Source organism: Saccopteryx leptura, chromosome 7 (genome assembly GCF_036850995.1).
Source record: "Saccopteryx leptura isolate mSacLep1 chromosome 7, mSacLep1_pri_phased_curated, whole genome shotgun sequence".
Taxonomy (NCBI): Eukaryota; Metazoa; Chordata; class Mammalia; order Chiroptera; family Emballonuridae; genus Saccopteryx; species Saccopteryx leptura.
Window position 1 is genome coordinate 11,716,767 of NC_089509.1, and position 24,859 is coordinate 11,741,625.

General features: G+C 35.2%; 1 long non-coding RNA gene across 1 annotated transcript in view; it reads left to right on the plus strand.

Moving 5' to 3' along the window:
* The first annotated feature begins 15,657 nt into the window (after positions 1-15,657).
* Positions 15,658-24,859, plus strand: part of LOC136378968 (uncharacterized) — a 28,634-nt gene continuing 19,432 nt past the window's right edge. Inside the window, exons 1-2 of the long non-coding RNA XR_010746661.1 lie at positions 15,658-15,763; positions 17,783-17,859. This is a non-coding gene — a long non-coding RNA (uncharacterized lncRNA). The remainder of the gene's footprint in view (positions 15,764-17,782; positions 17,860-24,859) is intronic.

Sequence of the window (24,859 nt, forward strand, 5' to 3'; positions counted from 1 at the left end):
GTGAATGAAAACTTTAAAAATAATACCCTTCAAAAAGGTTTTTATTTTATGTGTTTTTATGTATGCATATGAATATGAATATCTATATGCATACCTGCAAACTGCCTTTTTTAGCCTGAAAACCCCTCCCTGCTCTTTCTGCATTGTTTAAGCTTAATACAACTGTAATGACCTTGCATGACAGTGTTTCAGCCATGACCCTGAGGAGTTTTCATTTTGTGTATTATTTACAGCTAGCCCAAGTGATCCCATATATTCTGGACCTATTGTCTTTCATCACAGAAAGTTAAGTACAAAAATATATTTATCTATTGAAAAATCCAGACCAAACATGCATTGCTTCTTCTACTTAGCCCCATCCAATTGTTAGCTAACTGAAGAAGAAAGCTTAACCCTCTCCCCCAAGTTACAAAACAAATTTAAGGTTTCAGTACTGCCACTTGTTTATATGAAGGAATTTATCTCTCCTGCATTCTTATTTGCTGCCTCAATACTACCACTGAGAGAAAAAAAATTGGGGAGAGAAATATCAGACCATTTTCCAGTCAAACACTTCTGTGTCCACAGTCCCAGAGTCTAAGATAAATTCTTTTCTAAGGTCAACAACCTGGGACCATCATGACTGAAAGGTCTACCTTTTCTTGTATGACTGAGGAGCATTTAGTCTAAAAACTGGCTTGGGAATGGTGCGAAGTTGATACTCATTAGCAATTAGAAACTTGGAGCTCTTGATTCTCTAAGACAGATTAGTCACCCAAATGTGTACAATGGGTATTTATGTGTACAATGAAAAATGAAAACATTTGGCTTTTGACATGATATGGATGATTTAGTTAAGAAAAGGCACCATATTGCTATAGGCTGTTCCCAGGTTAGAAAACCTGGTAGAGTTCATTGAATATGGCAAAATTTATGAAACTTTTTCTCCATCTTCTTGCAGTCAATGACCACAAACTTATGCTTTTGATACAATATCTGAATGTACCTTAAAATATTTGCCTCAACTCCAACACTGAAAATCATTGTTTCTTCTGGGAATACCCCCCAACTGAGAAGATTTTGTTAAGTTATTTTACTATAGTTCATATTGTGAAATGTGTTTTTATCTCTTTTTTATATTTTCTATACTTTTATATTTTATACATAAATAATAATAATAGTTGACATTTATATAAAACTCACCATTAGCAGGTACTATTGTATATCACATATGTTGATTTATTTAATCCTCAGAAAACTGTCTGAGATTGGTACTCATAGAAACTCCATTAATCAAAAAGAAGACTGAAACTCAAAAAGATTATGTGATTGGCTCATATTCAATGACTTAAAAGTAGCAAAGACAGGATTTGAACTCAGGGAGTTTATCCCTAGAGGTTGTGTTTCCAGGTGTTATATAATGCTACTTATTGTAAAATTACATATATATTCTTACAATAGAGTCTGGTGATTATAGTTCCCATTCCTGAACATCTTCTACCCCCCTACACACACACACACACACACACACACATACACACCACACACACACTTTTATAGCATCTCTTATAATGATCAAACCCACAAGATTCTTTCTTTTCATGCTATGATTAGATTACTCCTCCTACTGTTTCTGTTAATGATCATATTGGAATTTATTGCTTATATGCTTTACCTTTTTTACCCAAAACTGTGAGATCTCTTAGGTCAAAGAAAATATTTTATTTATAATATATTATCAGTATATAGCAGACAGACTCAAATTAAGTAGGTCTTCAATTACTGTTTGAACCATGGAGTGGATAAAGTCCATTTTCCACATTTGACATTAAATATATTTCTTACATATAGTCACATACTAAGAGAAGAAATTACTATGAATCAAATCCTGACTTTGAGCAGTCATCAAAAAATTGCAAAGGAAAAACCTCTGAAAACTGTTTTCTCCATAAGAAAACTGGAAAATAGTGCCAAAATCAAGTTTTCAGAACTTTGGAAATTAACCAAAGGTTTCAAGAGAATGTTTCAAGAAAAAACAAGAAAATCAGTATTTCCTTAAGAAAACTGGCTGAATCATGTTTTAAAAAAGTGTTATTTGTAGCTTTTAAATTCTTTTTGTCTCTTCTGTGCCCACCTTTCAGCTCCATGATAGCCCTGAAAAACAACAGCTCACCATCACAGTAAAAACCAGGAACCTGGAAGTCATTGAGGAGGGTAGGGGAGAACAGGCTTGAAGTTATTTCAAAGCCTCATTCCCAGAGAATTGCTATTATCAATTATCTGCTGCTTCCTTTGAAGTTGCTACTTGCAAAGCTTTTTTTATTTGACTTGTGTTTGAGCTCACTAAGTATGGAAATCTTTACTCTAGGAGTAATCTTAAAAAACATTTACAGTAATTGTTTAATTTTTCAATAGTCTGAGACAGTGAATAACAGAGTGAACAATAAGCTTGCCAAAAAATTTTTTTAAAAAACAGCTAAACAGCCCTGGACGGTTGGCTCAGTGGTAGAGCGTCGGCCTGGCGTGCAGAAGTCCTGGGTTCAATTCCCGGCCAGGGCACACAGGAGAGGCACCCATCTGCTTCTCCACCCCTCCCCCTCTCCTTCCTCTCTGTCTCTCTCTTCCCCTCCCTCAGCGAGGCTTCATTGGAGCAAAGATGGCCCGGGCGCTGGGGATGGCTCCTTGGCCTCTGCCCCAGGCACTAGAGTGGCTCTGGTCGCGACAGAGCGATGCCCTGGAGGGGCAGAGCATCACCCCCTGGTGGGCAGAGCGTCGCCCCCTGGTGGGCGTGCCGGGTGGATCCCGGTTGGGCACATGCAGGAGTCTGTCTGACTGTCTATCCCCGTTTCCAGCTTCAGAAAAATACAAAAAAAAACCCAACAGCTAAACAATGAGATATTCATAAATATCTTAAAAACTCCAAGATATTCCTAAAAACCTGGAATACCACAAGTGTGTGTAAAGCTGTGTGCATACCAGGACTAGCACACAATCACAAAGGACCCGTGAAAGTCCTAAATTCTCAACTTTGCCTGTCCTTGAGGATCTGTGCAAGCTGAAAATTAAGACTAAGCAGAGATGTGACCTCCTGGTTTGAGTGTTGAAGATGTGTCCCCCAAATACAGAAAAAGTCCTTCAAAAAAGATTAGGAAATATATTGATTCCAGGAAATAAAAAAAATCTCTGCAACCAATTGACACTTGGGCCTGAAGAAATCCAGATGTTAGACTTACTAGACAAATATCTTCAATCAGTTATTTTAAATATATTCAAAGAACTAAAGAATCGATGTCTAAATCAGTAAAATAAAGATCAGTAAAATACCTTAACAAATGATGGTATCAATAAATTGAAAGAAGCCTGACTAGGCAGTGGTACAGTGGATAGAGTATGGGACTGGGATGCAGAGAACCCACGTTCAAAACCCCATGGTTGCCAGCTTGAGTGCAGGGTCGCCAGTTTGAGCATGGAATCATAGACATGAACCCATGTTCGCTGGCTTGAGCCCAAAGTCGCTGGCTTGAAGCCCAGGGCTGCTGATGTGAGCCCAAAGTTGCCGGCTTGAGCAAGGGGTCACTCGCTCTGCTATATTCCCCCAGTCAAAGCACATATGAGAAAGCAATCAATGAACAACTAAGGAGCTGCAACAAAGAGCCGCAGTGGAGAAGATTGATGTTTCTTATCTCTCCCTTCCTTTCTGTCTGTCCTTATCTGTACCTCTCTCTGTTTCTGTCACAACAAAAATAAATAAAATAAAGAATAAAATGAAAGAAAACAAATAATAACAAAAGAGAAATTTGAAATATTTGAAATAAAAAATATACTGGATTAATAAAGAACAGGTTTTTGCTGGCAGAAAAAAGCATCACTGAACTTGAAAATAGATCAGTTATAACTTTTCAGAATGAGAAACAAAAAGAAAAAAAGATGAAGAAAAATGAAGAGTGCCTCAGACACAAGTGGAACAATATCAAATGTATGAACCTACTCATAATGGAAATCTTAGGAGGGGAATGAGAGAATGTGGCACAAAAAATATTTTAAAAATAATAGCTGATGAGGCTCCATTGGAGCAAAAGATGGCCCAGGTGCTGGGGATGGCTCTATGGCCTCTGCCCCAGGCGCTAGAGTGGCTCTGGTCGCAGCAGAGCGACGCCCCGGATGGGCAGAGCATCGCCCCCTGGTGGGCATGCCGGGTGGATCCCGGTTGGGCGCATGCGGGAGTCTGTCTGACTGCCTCCCCGTTTCCAGCTTCAGAAAAATACAAAAAAAAAAAAAAAAAAAGGCTGAACCTTTACTATGTTGATAAAACTTTAATCTATCTAAACATGCAAGAATATCAATAAAATCTTGAGTAAGTAAACTCAGAGAGATCCACACCTAAAAACAACAATCAATCTGTTAAAATCTAAAGACCAGATTTTTTTTAAAACAGCAAGAATCATGTATAAGAGATACTTAATAAGGTAAACAGCTGATTTTTCATCAGAAATTTGGGAACACAAGAAGCAGTGTAATGGCATATTCAATGTTCAGAAAAAAATAAAATTGTCAACCAGTAATCCTATATCTAGTAAAACAACATTTTAAATAATTTATAGTTGTAAACACCTGTATTACAAAAGATTTATCTCAATCAATAACTTACCTTCTATCTTAAGAAACTAGAAAAACAAGATCACACTGAATTCAGAGCAGAGGGAAAAAAGGACATAATAAAGAAAGAGAAAAAAATCAAACAGAATACAGAAAAATAATAGAGAAAAACAATAAAAGTTGCTTTCTTTAAGAGATCAACAAAATTGACTAATTTTAAGCCGAACAGACCAAGAGAAAAAAGAGGGAGCACTCTACTAAATTTAGGAATGAAAGAGATGTCATCACTCCGTTTTTCCTTTCCTCTTTCCTTCCTTCCTTCCTTCCTTCCTTCCTTCCTTCCTTCCTTCCCTCCCTCCCTCCCCCTTTCCTTCCTTCCTTCCTTCCCTCCCTCCCTCCCCCTTTCCTTCCTTCCTTCCTTCCTTCCTTCCCTCCCTCCCTCCCCCTTTCCTTCCTTCCTTCCTTCCTTCCCTCCCTCCCTCCCTCCCCCTTTCCTTCCTTCCTTCCTTCCCTCCCTCCCTCCCCCTTTCCTTCCTTCCTTCCTTCCTTCCTTCCCTCCCTCCCTCCCCCTTTCCTTCCTTCCTTCCTTCCTTCCTTCCCTCCCTCCCTCCCCCTTTCCTTCCTTCCTTCCTTCCTTCCTTCCTTCCTTCCTTCCTTCCTTCCTTCCTTCCTTCCTTCCTTCCTTCCCTCCCTCCCTCCCCCTTTCCTTCCTTCCTTCCTTCCTTCCTTCCTTCCTTCCTTCCTTCCTTCCTTCCTTCCTTCCTTCCACCTAATTTAAAAAATCTCTCAGTAATTCATGGGTAGAGAATAAAAGGCAGCACTTATAGGCATTTAGCATTTCAGAAAAACCAGCCTCTCTTAGGCACCAAGCACTTTCCTCAGCTTCTGATCAAGCCAGCCAAAAAACAAAGATAAAGAAAATGGAATACTTTTGAAGGTCAGCAAGCCCTATCAGGAGGCACTAAGCCATCAGGAACCTCTTGAATTCATTCCTGAAAGCCAGGAGCTCCTTCCCTCATAGACAGCCGTAAAGCTTTTTGAATTCAATGGGGAAAAAAATCTCCTAAAAATAAACTTTTAAGTTGTTTGAAGATGAAAAAGGACTCTTACCTCTGACCTTTTGCCTAAGCAGTGGGGAGGGACTACCAGTATTTTAAAATATGGGGAGAACCTTATTAGAATTTAAAAGGACTGTGCAAACATCCCTAATGGCTCTGTCCCACTGGAATTATGTGATAGCGTTTTCAGAGCATATCCAAGGCTAGTAAGGCTGATTCTGACTACTATCAAAGTCTTGTTATTTGATTATACAAACTGATTTCTCATTCAACTAACAAGATTAAAATCAATTATTTCAGAAATTTATCTGTGATTTTTACTCAAATCTGACTAAATATTGAAGGATAAGAAGGACCCTACATTGCATCTAGCATAACCATGGGGCACCTGACACATTACAGTTTTTCCTTGGATAGTCCCTTGCTTTGACAGTTGGTATCAAATGGAACCAACGTATCTTATACAGTGAGAAATAGAAAATTATGCTTTTTATGACTAATGGCTTTCAGAATCATTTAGGAAAACCCTTCATAGAAACTCCCATTAATTGAGCACTTACTATATATTTATATATATGTGTGTGTGTATATAGATCAGCATAGACCAATATTCATACTATAATTTAGGCAAACACACACACACACATACACATATAATTATTCCCTCCTCATTTCAATCTTGAAAGGTGGCTGTTATTAACCCTCTTCCACAGATAAAAATTGAGACTCAACGAGATTAAACAATGCCCTCCAGGAAGGTCAGTGGTAAGAGTGGACCTGGGATTTTAATCCAGAATATAAAGTGCATGTAATTCCCATTCACTTTACAATAATGCTATAATGCTAGCAGATTAAAGATTAAAAACTGTCACTATACACCTTTATCCTTTATCAATGTGAGGAACTGTCAAAATGCTAAACCAGTCCAAGTATTAAGGGTTATCACATACAGAACTAAAATTTCAGCATTTTCCATCACTTCAGACACCATGACACCAATATGACTAACAAGAGCTCTCAGGCAGAAAATGGAGATTTGTGTGGTCTGTGCACTGGAATAAGAGATTAGGATCAACTGGGTATTTGGCATATTGTTAGCAAACATTTGAGTGAATAATTTTATTCCTTTTGCTTTGAACAAAACATAGAAACAACCTTACAATGAACAGTTTTAGAAGGAGTTTAATGATATTTAAGTTTATCTGTATAATGTGCCCCAAATTTTCAAAGTATTTTTCAACATATATTCTCTTCTCTGTAATTTGGACGTTAGCCCTGCAGTTTTGGGGCTGATATGAGGTCAGAATAGACAGACAGATGTGTTCCACAAGCTTTGTGCTCACATGGTACAGAAACTAACCACAGGCTGCTGACCAACAGGTAGAAGTGAAATGCCTTGAAGGAAGTACGGAGGGGCAGGCCCACAGGGAGCTTCTCAACTGCAACCCAGAATCCAGCCCAGACCATAGAGTTCTTGGACTCTGAGCATCAATCTTAGCTTAGAGCATCATTTTGCTGTTAAAGACCTTTGATGAGAAATGAAGGCATCAGGGGACATGGACCTGAGGGCTATAGGATGTGGCAGAGAACATTGACATCGGAGTTGTACGCAGCATCATTTGCAAATTCAGCAGAAGTCTCAAGATACACTACTTAGGGGATATCGCCCAGATTACACAGTGATCAAGTAATCAGATTTTAGAAGGTTCTTTATCCTCACACATGTTGGGAAGCAGAGTTTTAGAAAAAAGATGAACCAATTTCCTTAATAACCCCAACAACCTATTGGAAGAAAAGGATCTGGACTCTAAAATCTTCTTCAGAAGTTTCAAATTTAGGGAAACTAGGCAAAGTGGACTAGGAAAGCCCTCGATCAACACTGATCAGGAATGATGAAATCACTATGAGTAAAGAAAAAGGTTGCTATATTGGCAATATTAGCTACCACTTATTAGAAAATTCTGTGTGCCAGATATGCTTCTAAAGGGTTAAAAATATGTACTAACTTTAAACTTCATAAAGTCTTCTGCTATGCATTCTATTTGTATCTATTTCATAGATGAGAATATTGAGGCAGACAGAAAGTTAGATGACTCTTTCAAAGACACACAGCTGATAAGGAGGAACATATCCTAGGAGATGAGCAAGGATGGAAAGAACATCATGTAGATCAAAAGTATATGAGAACTGCTCCTCTTTGATATCAGAACTGATTATATTAATCTTCCTCCTACTTCCTACCCTACATTTTACTTATAATGTATTCATTCAATTTTTATTACATACATATATTTCCATACATATGAGCAGTGGAAGTGAAGGAATGTTAACATTTATGTAATAATATGCCATTTGTAAAATGATGTTATATCTGTAAATTAATTGAGGGACTTTAATTTTTTGTGTTGGGACTAATAGCCTCATTCCAGTAGTTAGTCAAACCCCCAAGCTTGCGCCCTCACATATCTCGATTGCCAAAGGTTAACCTTACCTTCTTCAATTATTTTGCTCCCATTCAAAATGCTTACGAATCTCTGTGTACCAATCAATGTCCCAGATGTCCATGGGCTACTCCTGCTCACTCCTACTTCATCGATTTATAAATGAGCTCAGGGTCTGCTTCATGAACTGAAGGACTGGCTTTCACACAGGAAAGCACTCTTATAAATAACATGGTACCTAGAACCCATGCCATTTTTCCTGTATTAGCGTATTATCTATAATTCATCCTTTTGTAGAACAAGGCTCACTTCATATTCTTTATCTGTCACTCTCTGGTATGATGTACCAGAGACAGATCTTCGGCATCATACCAGAGAGTAAGCTTTTGATAGTCTTTGGATTCAATTTATCTGGGTTCAAATGTTGTCTGTGCCAGTTATCAGCTGTGTGTCTTTGAAAGAGTCATCTAACTTTCTGTCTGCCTCAATATTCTCATCCATGAAATAGATACAAATAGAATGCATAGCAGAAGACTTTATGAAGTTTAAAGTTAGTACATATTTTCAACCCTTTAGAAGCATATCTGGCACACAGTATTTTCTAATAAGTGGTAGCTAATATTGCCAATATAGCAACCTTTTTCTTTACTCATAGTGATTTCATCATTCCTGATCAGTGTTGATCGAGGGCTTTCCTAGTCCACTTTGCCTAGTTTCCCTAAATTTGAAACTTCTGAAGAAGATTTTAGAGTCCAGATCCTTTTCTTCCAATAGGTTGTTGGGGTTATTAAGGAAATTGGTTCATCTTTTTTCTAAAACTCTGCTTCCCAACATGTGTGAGGATAAAGAACCTTCTAAAATCTCATCCACATAAATACCTAAACCCTCAGAACAGAAAGTTATTATTTATACACTTACTCTTTAGGAAAATGTGTGCCTGTTTTTCTTGCATGAACATTGCTGAGAAGTCACTCATATGATAAATGTTTCATAATGGAAAACATCATTTTGTTGCTATTTTTATAAAAGGAACAGCTGGAACAATTTTTTGTGTTTGTCACTACAAGGAACATGATTCTGCATATCCCATCACACTTGCACAGTTCTGTGAGTTGTGTTTTAATGTTTCCACTTCATAGATGAGAAATTAAAGTCCAGATGTATAAAGGGGAAGCTAACATTATTAAGTACAAGTAGTATGCTGGACACTTAACACATATAATTGCACTGAAATTCGAAAGGCAGATATCATTGTCACCATTTTTAATATATGAAAACAGATTAATAACTCAGAGTCACGTAAGATTTTAGAGAGCAAAGATGTAAGCCCAGGTCTTTCAGACATGAGAAATGCCATTCTTTGGTACCTCTCTAATGTAGTAGCCACAATGGTTTCCTTATTACAGTTTTTCATACTCAAGTATTGAATGGATATTTAAGTAATAATTATTATAGATAAACCATTTAGATTTAAATGACTTAATTATAGTGTTATTTAAATATGTATAAAAATGAACTATAAACTACTGATGCTTATGTCTTACCAAATTGTTAAAAACAAATTAATAATATAGTAAATATAAACAAGTAAAAACAATAAAGTTCAATTAACTACTTTAATTTAATTTAGTATCACTGTTGATGTTGTATATAATAAACCAAAGGTAGACTTGGAATATAAATATGGGCCCTGGCTAGTTGGCTCGCTGGTAGGCATGTGGATGTCCTGGGTTTGATTCCCAGCCAAGGCACATAGGAAAAATGCCCACCTGCTTCTCCATCCCTCCCCTTCTCACTCCTCTCTCTCTCTTTCTCTCTTTTCTCCTCCTGCAGCCATGGTTCAATTGGAGTGAGTTGGCCCTGGGTGTTGAAGATGGCTCCATGGCACTTCAGGTGCTAAGAAGGGCTCAGTTGCTGAGCAAGAGAATAACACCACAGATGAGCAGAGCATTGCCCCCTAATGAGTGGGCTTGCTGGGTGCATCCCAGTTGGGGCACATGCAGGAGTCTGTCTCTCACTGGAGTTAATTTAAAAAAATAAAGAATGTGAAACATAAATATGAAACTTGGCACTATGAGACAAGATCTTGCAATCCACCATGCCTCCTCTGGCCATCTGATGACTTCACTCCCCACCATGGTCTCCAGACCAACTACAGAGTTGCCTGTATTCTGGCTAGCCATCAGAATTAGTCATTATTGCCATTCTTTGTCCTTTGCCTGTGCAACAAATGATCTTGTCAGGTATCATTCAGCTTCTAGTTTTGTTTTGTCATGAGACTGCAGCAATTAAAGGATAGTATTCTAAAACATGTATTTTCAATATGCCAAATTAAAAAAATATCAACTTCTTAAATTTAGAAACTGAAGTCTTTTAAAAAATGTATTTATTTATTTGAGAGAGACAGAGAAAGAGAGTGAAACATCAATTTGTTGTTCCATTCATTTATGCATTCATAGGTTGACTCTTGTCTTTCCCATTAGGATATATTAAAGTGATAATAGTTAAATATCCTGACAATATATTAAATGTGGCCACTTCATGGTAAATTATTTCTATCTTGACTGCAAGTAACACTCTTATGCTCCCAAAGTGTAATGTCTTTACATGGTAGTACTTATATTGACCTCATACAGATGATTTAACATTTGCATGTGTACACATATATGATCATGAATTGTGTATGAAAAAAAGTAAAAATGTTCATATTGTTTTCTAAATTATTGTTAAAATATAAATACACATAATATGACAACATCTTAAACTGTTGTCTATGTAAAAGTTTAAGCTTCTTAGAATGATACATGAAGACTCTAAATTGGACTATATAAGATTTTCCACCATCTGGAATTCTTCAACTAGCTTTTTATTCTTTACTAACACCAAAGTGCTTGCATTTCTCCATACTTGTGAGTTATTGTTATCTTTGCTCGTGCTGCTTCTTCATCTGCAATGTTCTGTCTTTCTTCACATGCTTTGCTAACTCCATCAAGACCAACTAAAATGTGTGATTTATGAAAATCTTTTCTCACTCTCACCCAAACCAGAGAATATTTGAGAGCTTCCTGCTTTGTCACATTCAAATCCTTTGTACTTACCTACTTCGACAATCTCTCTCATCAGACAATTTAGTCTTTGAAAATAAAGATTATCTTATTCATGTTAGCTTATGTGGCTCTTAGTACAATATATTGCATACAATAGGTGCTCATTAAATACTCATGGAATAAATAGATGCATTTGATTTTGAACAGACAAATAAAAAAAGACACAGATTTTACCAATAAGAAACTCAAATCTAAATTATTTAATGATTGTGTCCTCCCTATTAACAGAAGGTAAATGCTTCAACTGAAACAAAGCAAAATTGCTATGAGAGATTTGGAGAAAAAAGTTAAGAATCATGAAATGCTCTATGTTGGAGAGATACTATAAAACAAAACAGAGTTCAGAGAAAATAATATTTTTCTATATTCACAGTCTCTATCACACTGTGGGCCAAAAAATATAATATAAAATGCAAAATAGAAAGAGGTTATGACAATGAATAAGAGACAAAAGAAGAAAAAAGACAAAGAATTGTGTGTGTGCATGTATTTGAATAATATGCAGAACTTTTAAGAGGTCTGCAGTGCATAAAATATCTATTATGATTCAACAATTCTCTCATTTAGCATGAAAAACACAATCTTTCTATGTTATGCTGCCAATATGGTGGCACTCAAGTGGGAATACACAGATTGTCAACACTGTTAGTTATTCATGTCTGCAAACCAACCAAAGATAAAACATGTGCAGAGCGGGTAAAGAATTGAGTTTGGGGACTCTAGAAAACTAATTTTGCTCACTCACTGAACAAAATTGTTGTGTGAAAACACATAAGCCACATAAGTCATGTCAGGAAAGCAACTCAGAGCAGATTTACAGACATTAAACAAGGGACCTTTGGAGGGAGAATATTTCAAAGCAATTTGCTTAGTGGATTTTACAGCCTGGGGGCCTGACATCTGCAGCCAGCCAAATGCCTGTAGAAAACTAATGCATAGAACATACAAACTATCAGTATGCAATTTAAATCTATAGAATTTCTTGAGAAGGAAAAACATTATCAAAAGGAAAACAGGGAATAAAGTAGATGAAAATTGTCTTAGCGTTTTTGATAGTCTTAGCATTTATTATACCTGGATACAAGTACTTTTTTTTAGAGAAGGTGACACTTTTTTTTCCTTCTGTAATAAAGATAATATAATAGAGAAAAGGCTCTGTAATTAGATAGACCTGGTATTAATCCCTTGGTCCTACCCACTTCAAATAGAGTGTCTTCATTGAGTTACTGACTGACATCTTCAAAACAAACAAAGCGACCCCTACTTTTCAGAACTGTTGTAAAGATTAGAAACAAAATTTTCACCATTTCAAACATAATTAATGGAACTTAGCACTCAAAAAAAGTAGCTAATAATATAACTATCTTCGTTACTCTAAGAGTTTAATACTCTTTCTTAACATTGTACCAAGAATTGCAAGTCCTTATTCTAATACATCTATTTTATCTACCTAAACTGGAAAGGACAATGCAATATTTTATTCTTTTTCAAACTTACTTATCTCACACCATCTACTTTTGAACTGATCAGGGAACATTTGATTTATCCTTCAATTGTATTCTTATTTTCTTTTTTTCTCCTAGCCAACATCTAAATCTTTTCTCTTTATTGTACTGTGTTGGTAGTCTTTCTTCAAGAACCCTATTCTATAATCTTTTATAATAAATAGCCACTAGACAACAGCAATTCAAAGCAATTTACTGGTATAGCAATTATGAATGGTTATTACTATTAATTAAAATTAAGTTAAATAGCCTTTAAAGAATAAGAAGAGATTTAATTATCATATAAAAACTGTCAGTCTTTCATCTTTAACAGCTGGTAGACTTGCGCGCCAGTAGCAATGGTCTGGAGTGTTTACTAGACACCTTGTCAACAAGCCCTATGAATCATCTGAGAACTGAGGTAATATGATTTCAAATAGTATCTTTTCCAAATCTGATGACTTCATCCAGATTATATACATTTAAGGACTTTCTGATTCTATTTTATTTTCCATTTTAAGTGAGGGAAAAAGTGTTTCCAGGTTGTTGTTTTTCTGTTCATTAGGCTGCACTTCATCTGGCATGTCACATCTGTGCTACAGCACAGAGCAGAATTCTGCAAAGAAGAGAAGCTTGTTTCCCTGAAAGGTGCCAACCGTGAAGTGTTTTGTTCCTCTGTGTGATGGTATTTTTAACTGGATATTTTAAAGTCAAAATCATTGGAACTCTTAGCTCTGGAAAATGTCTTTGTCCTAAACAGTTTTGGATCCATACTAACTGATTAGCATACAGGGAGGAGGAGCCCAGGCAGTAGCTGGTGATGTATTTCTGGTAAGTAGATGCTTCTTTCAGTTGATTCTCCTTTCAATTATTTCTTTAGTCATCTATATATGTATCAGTGTACTGGAATATGACTTTGTAAAAATAACAGCTTCCCTGAGCCTCTGTTTCTTCATATATAAAAAGAGGGTTTGGAGAAGAAAAGCATTCCTATCTTTAAAATGCAGTAATCTAGAAGAGTCTTTATCTCAAGATGGTAGAGTTTATAATGTCTTATTTTCTTCTTTTTAATTTTTTTCTTAACTTAAGGTCTCTTTTCTTCCTTTATTACTTTCTTTTTTACAAATCAATTTGAGTTGCTTTAAAAATAACCAATAGTACTATTCATTTCTTTTTTGTAAAAAATAAAAAAACAGTAGTTTTAATTTCTGAGTTTTATCTCTATCTACTTTGTTGTCAGATATACCTAAAAGACATCTGAGGTCCTATTCATCTGTGACTTTGTGCTGCACTCTATTCTATTTCCTGGCAGGTACTTATGCTGTAGAAGTAACTCGTGCCTTCTTGTGCCTCAAGACATCTATCTCTGTGTCATCATGGCAGTCACGGGAGCACAGCTTCAATCCTCTTCATCACTGGTGCACTTGAATCTTACCTCCTAGTTTTGCTCTCAAGACTTCTGGACTTAAAATAAAAAGTATTCCGGCTATTTGCTCCCTATTTTATTTAATAAGTATGTACTGAGCATCTTCTGTGTGCTAGACATTGTTCTAAAGCCTGTGTATAGAGCATGGTCTGCATCCTCATAGATATTATTCTAATTATGAAGTCACTTCGTGACTCCACAGTCATATCTTGTGTGCTCCCCTTTGATAAAAGCTGAGATAAACTAGAAGTTATGAGCTTCTATACATTTTTGCAAAAAGAACCAGCAATACTTATTTGTGAAATGATAATGGAGTCTGTCATTTATGGAGTTATTTGATTATGTGGAAATAAGACATAATTTTTTTTAATCCTCAAAAAACACAGTCAGATTTGTATCATTATTTTACAATTTATCACATTTTCACAGGCGAGGAAACTGAAACGAATAAAACTGTACCACTTGCCCAAATTTGCACAGCTTAGAAAGTCACTCTAACTTCAAAGCTTTGTTCTTAACTTTATACCATATTGCATTTGAACTAAAACAACTGGCTGCATCATGTAAATTGGAGAAAGTCAGAAATTTCTGCCATAAAATATTTTTCTCATTCATTTGATTAATCCTTCAGTTACCCATGGATTGTTTATTATTTGGATTAAGGTATTTTCCCTTATTAAAAACTACAAAGCCTGAAAGGGATAATGAGTTAAACTATTACCATTTATTAACACTGCTGACAATTTGTCATAACCTTTCCTACTAGATGTAACAAAAGTGAATACTAAATTTCGGGTTCAGTGATCTGTGTTGTCTCTTCCCCCTTTCCTTAATAATGGATGCCACATAAACACACTTCCCAAGACAAACAACTTTATTTTGGTATTTGTTGAAAATATGTTTGGAAGACCTCATTTTTAAAACTGTGAAAGGTTTGAAGTTTTTGCCTTCTTGCATGCTAACAAGCTACGCTACTGCAGTTTCATAGATCCTTATAGATGACATAAGACTCCTGGGTCAGAGACAAATGACTTTATTACTCACAGGACAGCAGGCACGCAAGCACCAAAATGTTTGGCACTGGTTCCCCTATCCTCAGTTCCTTAAGAGCCCTGTCAAGAGGAGCTGATGATTTCAGAAACAGAACTCAGATGATGTTACAGAAACAGAAACCTGAGTTTAAAGAAACTGAATATTTTTACTCCCTGTAAGCATGCCTTCCTTTGCTCCTCCAAAAGAATATTGCCTCTTTATTACGAAGCTCTTCACTATATTAACATTTTGGAAAATAGAACCCAGAATAAAGACAGTGCCCCTTTTTGTAGAACATGCAGAAATGTGAGAGCCCCATTGCAAATGGTTTTACAACCTTCATGAGGGGACAGTGTGCCTTCTTCATGGAATGACATCCCTCAGGTCTCTCTGATTTATCTGTTTAAATCATATGCCTACCTATGAGTTTATATTTTTCTCTACCTATACAAATCCTTTTAAAAAATAAATACCTCTACTGTGTTACTCGTGTTGATATGCTAAATTATTTTCTTTGCACTTTTCTAGGCCACCTGAAGTGTTCTTATCTTTGAAAATCAATTAACTACTATAGAACACACTATCCCAAAATGTAGTGACTTAAAAGAACAATGCTCTACCAACTCCCAAAATTCCAAAGGTGAGCTGATTGTTATTTTGGTTTTTCACCTGCATTCCTTTCATGCTGTTTTTTTCTAGACAATTAAATATAACGGGGTGATATTGGTCAACAATCAGAGTACACAGATTTAGAGAAAACATCTCCCCATCATCTGGGCAGTTGATTATGCTGTATACCCATTACCCGACGGCAAATCATCCTTCGTCACCTTATATTTGTTTCTCTTTATGCCCCTCCCTCCCCTCCCAGCCTCCTCCCTCTCCTCCCTTCCCCTCCCCCAGGTAACCACCACACTCTTGTCTATGCTCATGAGTCTCAATTTTATGTCCCACCTATGTATGGAATCATACAGCTCTTAGTTTTTTCTGTTTTACTTATTTCATTCAGTATAATGTTGTCAAGGTCCATCCATGTTGTTGTAAATGATCCTATGTCATCATTTCTTATGGCTGAGTAGTATTCCATTGTATATATGTACCACATTTTCTTTATCCAATCCTCTATTGAAGAACATTTTGGTTGTTTTCATGTCTTGGCCACTGTGAACAATGCTGTGATGAACATGGTAGTCCATGTGTCTTTACGTACTCATGTTTTTAAGTTTTGGAAGAATATACCAAGTAGAGGGATTGGTAGGTCTATTCTCAATTTCTGGAGGAACCACCATACTTTCTTCCATAATGGTTGTTCTAATTTACATATCCACCAACAGTGGATGAATGGTTTTTTTTTTCTCTGCAGCCTCTCCAGCACTTCTTACTATCTGTCTTATTGATAAAAGCTAATCTAACAGATGTGAGGTGGTACCTTTCATGCTGTTTTATTCAGCTTGAGGGTAAGCTGGTCTGTAGTGTCTCACATGATTCCACAGGTATGTCGGGTTGTTGGTGCTGGTCTGATTCTGCTTGATGTGGTCTCACATCCTCCAGTAGACTACACTGCCCTTCTTATCTGGTGTGCTCAGGACAACATTATATGAGGGAAAAGGCAGAAGCTGAAAAGCCTGGGAAGTCTAGTCTTTAGAACTTATGCAACACAAACTATCATATTCTACTGGTCAGATCAAATCACAAGACCTGTCCAGATTCAAGAGAATAAAGAAACAGAGCTCTTTTTTTTTTATATGAAAGGAGCTATAAAAAAATTATGACCATAAATATATTCTATCTAAAATGAAATTCTAATGAATAAACCTACTTCCCTGTGACTTTCAATAAATCACTTCACTTCTTTAGAATTTAGTTTCACTACCAATAAAATCCAATATAAATTTAAATGATATGCAAAGTTCATGTCAGACCTCAGTCTGTATATTTCTAAGATACCTTCTAATATGCAATCTTCTGAGACTAATTAGACTGAGGAGAAAGTAGAGTCTATGAACATTGAGCTGAGGGGTGTGTTTAAGCTTGCAAGGAGATGAAAGCATGTCCCGGCATTATAGAAAAGCGAGATGGCCACTGAGAGGGGATTTCCGGATAGAGATTAGGCACACTGTATGCAATAATTGTGTTCATAATGACTTCTTTCAGTTAAAGCATGACTAGATGGTTCAAAATGCAACTGAAAAATTAGAGAACTTAGATTCTATATTTTCTTAGCTCTTCTATCCCTAAAGGAAAGAATTACATTTAAAATAATTAGACATAAAAATTATTTGAGAAGAGGTCTTTAAAAATGGCTGAAAGTTCATATTAAGACCTCAACGGTGAAACTTACTATTATTCATAGTCTCTGTGTTTTAAGATCTTTAGGTACAAAGCACATAAAGACAATAAGAATAAATTCAATTAAAGCCAATTTACTGAAAAATCAATTTTCCTGTTCATTAAAATTGTAAATGAATAAAATGCCAAATTGATTAGGATTTCTTTTCAGAGTTTAATTATTCATTGCCATTCAGCATTTTAGCTACATTGTTCCTAGTATGGTTTGATTCAATGTCAGGACCATGCATGTTGCATATTCCAGGCAGCACATTGTATATTCAAATGGATTTCCCATATGTCAAGTGCCTGTCTTTTTTATATTTTTCAGCTTTATTTCCCTGACCCTGCATTTGCCTGCCTCTAAAAGCACATTGGCTGCAGAAATTGTCTGAGTTACTCTTTAAGGTATTTGATATGTTTTGTAAGTAAAGTCACTTGGGAGTTGATCATATGGCACCTTTTTGCAACTTAGCTTCTGGAAAATAGGCTTTTAACAAATTTGTCATCTTGTGAATTGGTTATTTAACATATTTATTACTTGATGAGTTGGTCATTTGCTGAGTTTGTTTTTTATTGAATTGGTCATTCCAATAATTGGCTACCATTTAATTGCCCCAAAACCAATGTGAGCCAGTTCTTGACACACTACTGTGCATATCTTGCACATTTCTGATTCAGTGGCATGAAATTGACCATGATGGGAGTGTATAGACCACAGAAATATGACAAAACTACAAATAAGTGCTCTTTTTTTTCTGGAGTAACAATTCAATAACCCACCATTACCTAGACTCCATCAATACTTAATAGCAAACCAGCTAAAAATTTAACTTCCTGCAAAACTTTCTAAAAATAATCAAAAATATTCATGCCATGGAGGGAATTTAAAAAGAAAAAGTTAATTTGGTATATTTCTACCAGAAGTGGTAATGATTATAATTTAATGATCAAAATACTGGCTACCAATATCACGTTTTTTCTGTATCAACTAGAGGGGTTACTTTACATGTCATCTTCCATTCCAATCATAGAATGCAAGTAAGTAATTGGTATTATTATTCCCATTTTATAGATGAGTAAATTGCAGTTCAAAAAGAACCAAGATCTAATTTCAAAACTATTTTCTATTGTGTTTCATAAGATTCTGTGGCTGAAATTTAGAATTTTCACCTCAAAAAACAAAGAAAACCCCCAAAACTATCTCATTTTTAAGGTAAGGAAATTAGGAAACTGGGAGAAGGTTAAATGCCATTATGAATGTATTGATTATAACTTACAACATTACGGATACAACCTGTATAAATTTACATACAGACTGAGAGTTGCTGTGCTTCACAAAAAAATGTACAGAGAAACTGACTTTTGGAGTATTTGCTGTAGTCTACCAGGATGCATCTTGATTTCGGTCATTATTTACATTATTTGCAATTTTCTAAACACGTCACAAAACTCTCCATCTCTCCTGTGATATTTCAGTATCAGAGAGGAAATTTTGAAAACGAATTCTGCTCAAGAAAGCACATTTGAGAGTTAAAAAGGTACTCTTGTATTTTGAGATATGTTTGGTAATGAGATAAATGCTAATTCCTCTCCATTGATTTATAAAAGTATATTTCCAATCACTTCAGTAAATTACTGGCCATTTTCTACAGGGAAAGATTACTTAAAGTTACCGGTATCTCAGGACAAAGGATATTTGTAGTGAACTTTGGAATATGACCGCCAATTATTTAACAATTATATAGCATGCCTGAAAGTAAGGAAGTTCTTGTAACCACCGTCACAGAATGCCACTTCACACACAGGCGTGTTAAACCAGAATATTTGCTAGTAGCCTATATGCTTTGCGTTAGTTTCTAAGGAATGGGTTAAGAGTTGGGCACAATAGAGCAGACTAATTGGAATAATTAAGATTCTAAAAGGCAAACTGTTTCAGTCTTCCCTTTCATTCTCAATAGTCGATCTTTAAAATTTGTGATAAACTTGTTTGATATCACTGTTTTTGTTTGATTCTGTTATTTCTTATACAGATTTAAATATTCAGAGAAAACCAGGACTTCACTCTTTACAACTTAAAACTTCATGATCACTTTCTAAAACAATTAACAAGCAAATTTAAGCAACTGATGCAGACTTTTATTTTTTTGTCCATATCTAAGATTAACAGTGAATTGTTGAGTAAAGTATATAAAACTAGCTTGGGGTATAGTAAAAGAGAGCTACTATAGAAAATATAACCTTATATTATTTTCATCTTTTTGTTTTGTTTCTTAGAAGATAAAAAAATTCAGAAAAAGGTTACCTAAAGAAATTAGCATGTTACTAAAAATGAACATTAGTTGCCAATTTTAGGGAAATCTGAATATTAATAATCTGGCATTATGCTTGATATTTGAAGAAAACCTTACATTTTAATAGAAAATGTACTTTTTAAGTAAATAGTGTCATATCTTGTTTATTCAATTTGCTAATTAAGAAAGCATAGCTTAATATTCAAAGACAACACATATTTGGTAGCATATAATGGCATCGCTGATGTAACGCTTATGAAAAACTGACATAGAATAGGCTCGCAATCTATAGTCAATAAAAATCTAAGATAGCTACTGAAATTCTTAAAAAATTGATTTGGTTTATATGGAATTTCCTATTAATTAACATGCATATGCATTTTTATTTCCAGTAAAGAGAAATAGGATATGATCCTAAATAATTTTATAAATATCATGAGTACTGAGGATATTTTTTTTTTTATATTTTCAAAGGTCTAATATAATGCCTTGAATTTAGCAGGAGATTAGTATACCTTTATTGGAAATTTTCTTAATTTTTTTCCTCACATTTCTATATTGCATTTGCTTATTTTAATATTTATATTAGCAATTTCTAGATTTTCACATGTAAATTTAATGAGTTGTATAAGTGGAAATGGAATTGTCTCAAAACATAGAAGTAATGGGGGGAAATGTTGAAAAAGAATGAAGATTAATAGATTTGGTAGCCTGGCCTGTGGTTATGAGTGCATAGAGTGTTGGCCTGAAATGCTGAGGTCACCAGTTTGAACCCACAGGCTTGCCCAGTTAAGGCACATACAAGAAGCAACGACTATGAGTTGATGTTTCCTGCTCCTCCCCACTTCCCTTTCTCTCTCTTTCCTCTTTCTAAAACCAATAAATAGTTTTGGTAATAAACACACAAATAAAACTTCTGTGCATCAAAATAAAATCTCTATATGCATATGATGCACATTTTTTATAAAACAACTAAAATACTTTAACAAATATAAAATGCAATGTTTAATAATTGAGGAATAGCTAATCATATGTACTGTATTCATCAAATGCAAAGGTTCTGAAGTCTAGATAAGTAAGAAATTTATATGACAAGTGTTATGAATTCACATACATAAATTCTGATAAAGAATAGCAAAAATAATTTTGTGAGGAATTTTGTGAAAATTTTTTATTTTTAACATTTTTATTTTTCTTGAATTTCCAGTTTAATGCATTATTTAATGAATAAGAATAATGTATTCTAAAAATTAATATGCCAATCTAGGGTGGGAGACAGAGAGTAGAGATATAACAAAATTGGCTATTATTTGATTATTTTAAAAACTAGGTGTTGTATACATGGGGATATATTTTACTCTTCTCTGAGCTTTAGTTATGTATAATATTTTCTAAAAGAAATATGTAAATAAATAAATAAGTGAATAAATAAAATTGGATGACTTAAGTTGTAGCTTTTATAATTAAACACAACTGGAGGAGTTATGCTTCTTAAGTTAAACATCTTTTTGTCTTTTTTTTTTAAAGATTTTATTTATTGATTTTACAGAGAGGAGAGAGAGAGAGAGAGAGATGGAGAGAAGGTATAGAGAAGGAGCAGGAAGCATCAACTCATAGTAGTTGTTTCTCATACATGCCTTGACTTAAGAAGCCCAGGGTTTTGAACCGGATACCTCAGCATTCTAGGTCAACACTCTGTCCACTGTGTTACCATAGGTCAGGCCACACCGTTTTATCATAATTTTCCAGTTACTAGCTTAGCTATATGGCCTAGCTATATGATATTTGTCAAGCTATTTCCTGTCATAATTTTTATTTCAAAATGGAGCTAATATATGACAAAGACAATAATACATACAAACACATGCACACACACATATGTACAAAATGTACTTAACACCAATCATAAGACATATTAGATGTCAACTAATGTTAACTCGTTTCTTTTTCCTGTTTAGCTCTTTCTCTTTTATATATTTCCTTTTCTTCTTCATGGCAGCTGTCTTAAATCAGTCAAAATAATTGAAATACAATTCATCATGGCCCTGATCAGGTAGCTCAGTTAGTTAGATTTTAGTATACGCCAAGGTTGGGGGTTTGATCCTAGGTCATGGCACATACAAGAATCAACCAATGAATGTCTCTATTCTCTCTCTAAAATAAATAAATAAAAATTTAAAAAATATACAATTCATCAATTATTTTCAAATGTCCAGACAAGCTTGTATCATTTCATTTGAAGTCAGTTATAATGGAATTTTTATCATAAATTACTAATAAAGACAGCTGAATGAAGTACACAGATATAAATTACTGTGTAACTTTAGCAATAATAACAGGTAGCATTTATTGAACATTTGCTATATGGAAGGTAATATTTAGTACTTCGGAGGTATTAACATCTTGAATCCTCAAAACAACACAAGAGCTAGCTAGGGTCAATAAAACAATTGCTAGTCTTTTATAGATGAGGGAAATTGAAAGGTTATGCAGCTTGACTAAGGTTACAGAAGTGGCAGGTGATGGGATAGAAGTTACCAGTGAGACAGAAAGAGCCATACCTGTCAGCCACATCTGGTCTTCCAGGTGTTTTTGTATGAGCTATGAGTTACGAATTGTTTATACATTTTTAAGTGAGTGAGAAAGATCAACAGAAGAATAATAGTTTGCAAGGTGAAAAAATTATGTGAAATGTAATTTTTAGGGTCCATAAATAAAGATTTATTGGAACACAGCCACACCTTTTCATTTACATTATATCTGTGACCCAAAGTCAGAGTTGAGTAATTACAACAGAGTTTTTAAGGCCTGAATAGTCTAAAATATTTACAATCTGAAAAAGTGTGCCAGTCGTGTTTTAGGCAGTCTAACTCCAGAGCCAATTAACTAAATCCTTTATGCCAAACTGACCCAGTAATTCCTAACACAAATTATTTTTTTTAATTTATGGGTCCTGACTGGTTGGCTGTCGACCTGGTGTGTGGAAGTCCCGGGTTCCATTCCCCGCCAGGGCACACAAGAGTAGTGACCATCTGCTTCTCCACCCCTCCCCCCTCCCCTTTCTCTCTCTAAAATTAATTGATTTAAGGGTGTTGGCCTAGGGCACTGAGTATGGCTCTGTAGAGTATCAGGCCTTAGGCATTAAAAATAGCTTAATTGCGAGCATGGCCCCAGATGGGCAAATCATAGCCCAGTAGGGGACTGACCTGCTGGATTCTGGTTGGGACACATGTGGGAGTCTATTTCCCTTCCTCTCACTTAAAAAAAATAGATAAATAAATAAATTAAAATTTGAAAAGAAATTTATGCACCAAATGAACAAAGAGGAGGAAGAGGAGCCTAAACAACTCAAGTGACTTAAGCCTTCAATTAAAATTGTATGGTTACTCCACTTACATTGCTAGTATTTGTGACCAGCATTCTGTAAGGCTTGTATCTTACTATATAGGGTGGAGCAAATGTAGTTATACAGTTATTTGTATGAAAAATGATCTAATAATTAATATATATTACCTGAATAAACTATTTCATGTTCTTACAACTATAAACCTACATTTGCTCCAAACTGGATATTCTCTTTCCCAGGGGAGTAAAGACTCTGAACTAATAGCCTAACTACCATCTCTATTATTAGATTACACTATTTTTTACTGGGAAAGTTACAATGCTTTTATTTCAAAAAAATGTCTTTCTTGTTTGTATTTGATTTTTAATTCAGAAACTTTAAATATGTTTATTAAATTATATATCAATATGTATGTATCTATATGTATATATATGTGTACATATATAATTTGTGTGTGTGTGTGTTTATGTGTATGTATGTGTTTCCAAGTGGTGATTGAGAAATTTACATAATTAGTTAGATTTACCTTGAGGACAAGAACATTATATGTAGAAAGATTGCTTCATGTGCAAATTGTCACATCTTTTCCTTCTTTCTTTCTTTCTTTCTTTCTTTCTTTCTTTCTTTCTTTCTTTCTTTCTTTCTTTCTTTCTTTCTTCTTTCTTTCTTTCTTTCTTCTTTCTTTCCTTCCTCCCTCCCTCCCTCCCTCCCTCCCTCCCTCCCTCCCTTCCTTCCTTCCTTCCTTCTTCCCTTCCTCCCTTCCTTTCTTTTGTATGTGTTGCAAATGCAATTACTCTAGTGAAATGTGATTTTCATTTGCCTGTCCTGAGGCAAAGCTTATAAAAATATTCTCCTTCTGTTCAATCACATAAGCCTTATGGTATGGATGTTACCCTTGGGTAAATCCAAGATCCCTTGAGTTAGTTTCTGTTGATTAGCCAGCTCTGGAATATTAAACAGCCTTTGATCTCATGACAACTTCATTCTTAGGAAATTAGGGAAAAAACAACAAACAACAGCAACAAAAAATTTTAGTTGCTTTCAAATTAAGTATATTGGTCGTTATATTCTTCCCTATGGCTCATATATTACTGTTAGGGACTCTGTTTCCTCTCAGTGACTTTCACTGATTTCAGCTGAGAGGCTTAAGGTTCTGATTCATGTTTTTGAGATGTTAATGCTTGTTTTATTTACATTTCTATTTTGACTTAGTCATTTTGCAAATTACCTGGAAACTATTCTCTCCACTCTGAAGTAAGTCTGGTAAGTAAGGCTGGGTAATTACCACGTTCTTTAAAGTCTAATGAACGCACCTTTCCACTTCCAGATCCTGCTTCAGTATCCAAGTGTAAAAACAGTCTTCTGATAGACTGTCCTTAAAAATGAGAGGCAAAAGCTGTCTGGTACTTAAGTAAAAAGGCTTTTGTTCATATTGTCTTAATTTGCTAGTATATTTCTGCTTGGGTGATTTATTTTGCACAGTCCACAGGCTGACCTGGCTGGAGTTTTTTATTTCACTCATACCTGGAATCTTCAAGGGATTTTTACAATGTACTGCTTATTCTTAGATCAGAGATGGGAAAGTCGTTTCATTGAGAATGTCTGCTTTGATCAGTTGATAATGACTTCTTAGTTTATTATATTGTGGAATCTTTTGCTATCACAACTGTATTCTGTAGAACATGATTAATTTTTAATGTCTGCCATCAAGCAAGTCTTTTGAAATAGCAGAAGTTTGTTTAGGTATTTGTCAGTCTTTCCCAGTTAA